This window comes from Amblyomma maculatum, chromosome 10 (genome assembly GCF_055883805.1).
Source record: "Amblyomma maculatum isolate TAMU_Amacu chromosome 10, ASM5588380v1, whole genome shotgun sequence".
Taxonomy (NCBI): domain Eukaryota; kingdom Metazoa; phylum Arthropoda; class Arachnida; order Ixodida; family Ixodidae; genus Amblyomma; species Amblyomma maculatum.
The window spans coordinates 51,144,191-51,150,691 of record NC_139353.1 but is presented as its reverse complement, the minus strand read 5'-3'; the positions used below and the strand labels follow the sequence as shown (position 1 = coordinate 51,150,691).

The 6,501-nt window shown below is 43.2% G+C and overlaps 1 protein-coding gene across 1 annotated transcript in view; it reads left to right on the top strand.

The window, feature by feature from the left end:
- The window catches only part of LOC146176366 (neprilysin-1-like), a 60,114-nt gene that overhangs the window by 25,955 nt on the left and 27,658 nt on the right, over nt 1–6,501 (top strand). The gene's annotated exons all lie outside the window — the stretch shown is intronic.

Sequence of the window (6,501 nt, the reverse complement as noted above, 5' to 3'; positions counted from 1 at the left end):
ACGAGGATAACCCTTGCCTGAGCCAAAAAATTGATTTTGAAGCGCAGTCCTTGTATTCGCAGCCCCTTGAATCTAAAATGTTAATGCATATTCTCTACCTGCATCTTTATGAATGTCTCACGCTTGCCCCTGTGAATGCACAGCTTTCACTTGGCCGCCCAACATAGAGAGCTCCTAATAAGCGCGTGCAGAAAATTGAGTCGAGAAAAGCACTCACCTTGATTTGGTGCTTCCTAAATTCCGAGAAATTCCCACTGAAAAACCTCGGTTTCGGTCCAGGAATGCCGAGCCTCCGGAATATCCCAAGCTGGCGCTTCCTTCTGGCAACCCAACGTAGGGCGACCCCCACGAATAACGCGACCAAAACCCCTAGAACCATGCTGGGGAACATTCTGAAGTGTGCCGAGGACATTAAGCAGCAACTCTTTTCAAGCGTAGGCCTTAGTGGTAGCTCGTCTCTCTGCCTCGCTCCTGACATCCGTCTATGAATTATGAAGTGCTAGGTAGAAACGATGAGGCCCTTGGAACCTTTCTTACGTCCAATCCGAGGAGAAAGCAACAGCTTGTGGATTGCCGGCTAACACAAGTCCTCCTCTAAGGCCATGCTTTCGTTCGACGAAAACAACGCGAAACAAGTTGCTCCGCTTATTTCGCAAGAAAAACAACCATGCTCTAAATAATGCCCTTTTATCGGCGTGTGAATATTCCGCGGTAGGAAATAATGAGTAATTGGTCGGCGCTGCACTCATTAACATCCACGCACAGGTTGGCTGGCCTCGTTCCAGTAAACGGGCTGGCACTTGTTGCTTTTTCCTGTTGTGAAGCTGCTACATCAATTTGTATTTTTCTTTATTCACAACTTCCTTGGCAGGCGCCCCATTCTTCGCTTCTGCCTGCGTTAAGTCATTGTGCGGCGCAAAAGGCATTATAACCGTTACCGGCACATTCTGAATCTCAAATGAACTTAAGCTTGCTGCGAATAGGTGAAATTCTCTCAGCTTGTGACTTTCCCAACTTTACACAATTCATTGAATTCATCAGTTTTGCGACGAGGTTGAAAACACGAAAGAAGTTGGGATCTGATGTGCTATGCTTTACTGTTCGCTACAGATCGATGATATTGAACATCTTCATTTGGAAGTGAATCGAATATGGAAATACATATATAATTAAAATACCTCAGGTATTAAATAGTTATACATTTATCCATGTTTCATTGGAGACTAGCAAGAGCTAGGCATGATAAGAAACATGTTGGGTACATGCAGTCATTCTCGGGACATAGAGCCTATATACGAAGGGAATGGTTGATGCAGCGCTTGACTTCTGGCACATTTATATTCTTGATTATTTTTCGCAGAGAATATTTACTCAGGTTTGCACAATGGTCTTGTTACTAGAACTTTCTATAACAGATAATGTAATAAATGTAAAATTCAATTAAGTACTAGGACAAAACAATTATACGAAAATATGTAAGCTAGATCAATGCAGCACACATCATACAAAATTTGTGAAGCCAGTGTGAAGCTACGATTTCTCCGGGAAGCATGGTCAGGAGAAAAAAGAACATTTTAGAATTCAAGCTTTTAAGCTGTAAAAGTGATTCATATCCATCACAATGTCTCAGGACTGCAATGCTTGGGGCCAAATTTTTGAAACACTCCTTATCTGAGGGAGGGCGCTTTAAGGCGCTTTAAGAGCGGCTCGCATTCATTCAGTGAATTTTTAAAAACCTCTTACTAAGGAACACTTTGTGAGGCTTTCTTTGGAGCGCCTTTTTCTCTAGGTAGACACTGCCCTACCTTTTATGCTTCATTTTATTGCTTCTTCACTGGAACGCATGCTTTCCTGTACTACTTCTTTCGCGCTTGCGCACAAGGGCGTCTCTGGCGGCTCGGACGACGCCAAATGCGACTGGAAGAGTGCGAAGAACGGGCATTCTTTGCTGCTCGTGCAGAGCCTCTCCGTTTTTGCCAGGCCAACAATGTTTGGTTTGTCAAGCCAAGTATAGCTTTGAAACAAAACGTATCAGATAAAAGACGGAAACATATAGGAGCGCACTTCGAAAGAAACAACACAATAAATTTGTATTTCCTTTTATTACAATTTGAAACATTATACCTGAAACATTAGGCGCATATTCCCGACACTAGACGGGTACAAGTGGCTCCTCGTCGCTCTGAGTGCCCCCTTAGACAAGGAGCTGCTAAAGGAGGGTTAGAAAATTAGACACCTCCTTTAAACGCCTCTTAAGTTTAAGGAGAATGGAGGACTCCTCGTGGAGGGTAAGGAAATAGAGTAAGCCAAAGAGCATTTTGAAATTCAGCCTTTAGTGTATTTCGTTGTAAGCTCCCTCATGCATCCCCAGACCTTACTTTATTCATCTCTGCGTACGTTTCTTCTTAATTGTCTATGCAATTCCTTATCTCCTGACAACGCGTAAGCGTTGAACCTATGCTCTGTCACTGAAAATGCGTGTGGTTAACTGAGGGCGCTAGATTCCTTTCCGTAAGTTTTTTTCTACGCAAACAAAACATGATTAAAAAAGTCTATGGTTATCGCAACCTAGTTCACACACAAAAAAACGCGCCTTCTTCATAAGCTGGTGTCACACCCTTCACTGTCTCGAAAACGGAGAGAGAGAAATAACTTTTATGCGGACCCGTGAAGGATTACGCATTTCTTGTGACGGAACTGCACCGCAGCATCTTGACTTAATTGCACTGTGCCATACTTCCTGCCCTCAACTTAAGTAGAACCCTCGTGGTTAGCCTCCACGTTTTTGCTCCGTAGGTGAGTACAGGCAAGATGTAACTGTTGTATACTTTCCTCTTGAGCGATACCGGTAAGCTGCTAGTCATAATCTCAGAGGGCTATGGAAAGTAAAATTGCAGGGATAACGTTAACAGATAGGAAACATGCGAGTGGGTCAGAGAAATAACTCAAGTTACTGACATTCTAGTGGAAATTAAGAAGAAGAAATGGGCATAGGCAGGACATGTTTGCGAAGAGAGGATAACCGATGGTCGCGTAGGGTAACAAACTGGATTCCAAGGTAAGGAAAGCGTAGCAGGGGGCGGCAGAAAGTTAGGCGAGCGGATGAGGTTAAGAAGTTAGCAGGTGTCATGTGGATGGAGCTAGCACAGAACCGGGTTAATTAGAGAAAAATGGGAAAGGCCTTCGCCCTGCAGTGGGTATAGTCAGGCTAATGATGATGATAATGATGGTGATGATGATATTTCCTGTCGGCCGACGTCTGTGAGTTTGGCTGCTAATGACAGCACATCGTCGCGAGATTCACGGGTGGAAACCTCGTTCTCACACCGCTACGCAAACGTAGCTGCCACGATCAGTCACCGGAAACGGTTCTGCGCCCCGCCGTGGTGGCGTGTGGTAAGGGAGGTCGACTACGTAGTCGTGCGACCTGGGGTCGATCTCGTCACCGGCGGAGGCATTCTGACGTAGGCGAAACGAGAAGTTACCATATATTATGCGATATCATTGTATGTCGAAGAATGCCAAGTGATCGAAATGAGCCGAAGCCCTCCATACCTGTGTCCAATACAAAACCGGCGTGACTTTAGGACGGTGAGTTAACTAAACTAAAACAAACCACTCATCCCTATAGGCTGCAGTCCTGTCATAACGCATAGAAAACACGAGTAATTGTCTTGACTTTGATTCCCATTCTTGTTTCTTGGTATTTGTAGAGTGTCACGTTGTACTTTGATTATTTTCCTTCCTCATGGGCCGCCAATAAAATGTTCATTTCTAACAAGACACAAGTACATTGACGTAATTGCAAATTTTTCTGCGGTGACAGATTCCTTCGGCGTGTAGAATTCACCATGTAGATAATATAAAAATGAAGTAGCAAGGTGCATTATTATATGCACTTGCGCCACTGCATACGTTTTTAACAGTTAAATTTCTCAAGTATACACTTACACTTCTATTGTTTTTGTTATTAATGGAAATCTGATTTAGGACTGACAAAAATAAGCTACGATCATTACCGGGAAGGACGATTAGATTGCTTTGAAAAAAAGAAAAAGAGGAGAACCGGCATTCTTATAGCGAATGAAATTATTTTGGACCGGATCTTCCTAACTGTCTTAAAGAAATACTTGCTTTGACTTTGTGCGCACATATGGCCCCCCAAAAAGACTTAAGCTGAACCGGGGAGGCGTTTTGTGGCCACATATTGCACGCTTTAATCATCCCGATTTTACATAATGCATTCGAATTTTCTTGAGGTATGGTAAAGAACTGCTAATTGCAACCAGCATCAGTCCTTAGTTATAAGTAAAAAAATCCACCATACATATGCATGAGCATCTTTGGAAGCGGGTTGCCCCCCCCCCCCCCCCCCCCCTTCCCCCCATTGCAGGTTCGCATGAAAAGGCAGTCTTTAAGGCAAAACGCGTTTTATATGGTGTTAAATGAGGGTGCAAAGGAGGTTCTATGCACGTCTCCGTATCTTTTCCAAGGTGGATATCATTTATCTACATTGTGTGGCATATTGATTACATGATTATTTACTGAAATTTTGTAACACTTTTATGTGTGACTTTAAGGGCTAAATATCATTGCGAAGTCAAAATATGTCAGCGTCAAAGTTGAGCCCCATTTCTAAATTTTGATAATCAGCCATCTCAGTCGGAATATTGAATGCTAAAATTACGTTAAAATTTGTTAGAATGATAAATGCTCGTTCTTCCAGGTTTCATGCATTGCAAGTATTATAATGGCGCCAAAGCAAAGTTAACTACATCAAGATTACATCAAATACACAAACAGCGTTTAAGGCTGTTGCTTAAGACACAGAATAGACGCCATTTTATTGATATAAATGCCGCAGAGCAAACCCATTAAGCTTTGAAATTTATATCTTTGATGGTCATAATTCGGACCCCACTGTCAATAGGAAACATTAAAAGCAGGGCCTACTCGTGATGATGAATGCCTCCAATCTCGCATTACCACTGTTAACATCGGAATAAAGTTGATTTGCAATACTGGCTAATTAATCGTGTAACTTTAGGGCTGAATCATGTGCATGATGTCCGCCTTCCTGTAAAACCAACTTGCACAAGGCACACAGAATTATTTGTTTTATTATTTCCAGCGCAGTTTTTGAACGAGAAAAAAAATTACTTCATACAGCGAAGCAGCCAGGCAAGTGGCTCAATATATATCGTGCTATTGAAAAATGAAATAAGGAAAGTGAATTTTTCTAGTTCACGAATTCATCTGCCATTCATGTCATGCAGTTCAGGAAAGGCCTATCAGAAAAAACAATCGCACCGGCTTAGCGGTTTCGACATTCGGCTGCTGGTCTCGATCCTAACAGCAGAAACCGTTTTGAATACTGGGAAAGTGTGGAAGCAGCCCTGTGCTCTTCCAGGTAAGCGAACGGGAGAAAAAGAACCACGGATTAGGAAAAAAAAAAGTTTCAGCTCTGCTTTTAAGATCGTGGCAAACGTTCTTAGATACAGACACTTGAAAAATTATGCTGCCGAGCCGCGCTGCGAAGTGGGCCCAAACAATCGCCGCTCCGGTGTTTTTGATCGGATGGATGGAATATAGAGGCGTCCCATTTGAAACGGGGTGGTAGCAGTAGCTATCATGCTCATTTTTCTCCCTATATCTTAATTATTGTTTTAGATTGGTTAACTATACCATTATTCTATTTATTGAATTTTTGTCTCTACATTACTAACATTATGTCACTTTTCTGCTTTTAAGCCACCAATCTTCGAGTCGTGTTTCGCTAGCTTCCACCGCCGGTTTATTCACCCGGCCACTGGTATCTCTAAACCCCAGTGCTTCAGGAACAGTGATTGCGCCTGCATCAACTTCCGGATGGATACCATTACATTCGAGTATAATTTGGTCAATTGTTTCACTGGAGTTACCACATACAGCACATGCTTCATCTTCATTAGCAAGAGATTACAGAAGCATCAGCGGGCGAGTAGGAGAGGGGGAAGGAGATTGGGCGTGCTGGACGAAATTCAGGTGTTTGCGGAAATAAAGTGGATGCAGATGGCAAAATACCTGGTTATTTGAAAGCTCATAACCCGGTTTCCCAAAGACCTACAGTCATTTCAAGCGATTATTTTACGCGGCTGCGACAAAATATTAATTCGCACATGCTCGCATCGCGTACGCTTTCGTAGCCGCAAGCGCATTCACCTTGCTACGAAGTGCTATTTGTTTTATTTTATAGGCGGCCATTCCAGTGTTCGACTTTTGTACGAATAGGGAATACTGGGCGCCGGCCAGCTTTTTGGAGTGAAGATGATGATGATATCGAGCTGACGCTGTTCGCGGGTGCGCGGCGCGCGGTACGGGTAGAAGAAGATCGAATCTTATCGAAGGTAAGCCGCTGTTTACCCAACAGTGCCGTTTCCGCCCGCATAGAAAAATTTCAGGCGTGCTATATCATGTACTGCATGGAGCCTAATGTCGGTTTGGTATTTCCTGTGCCTATGT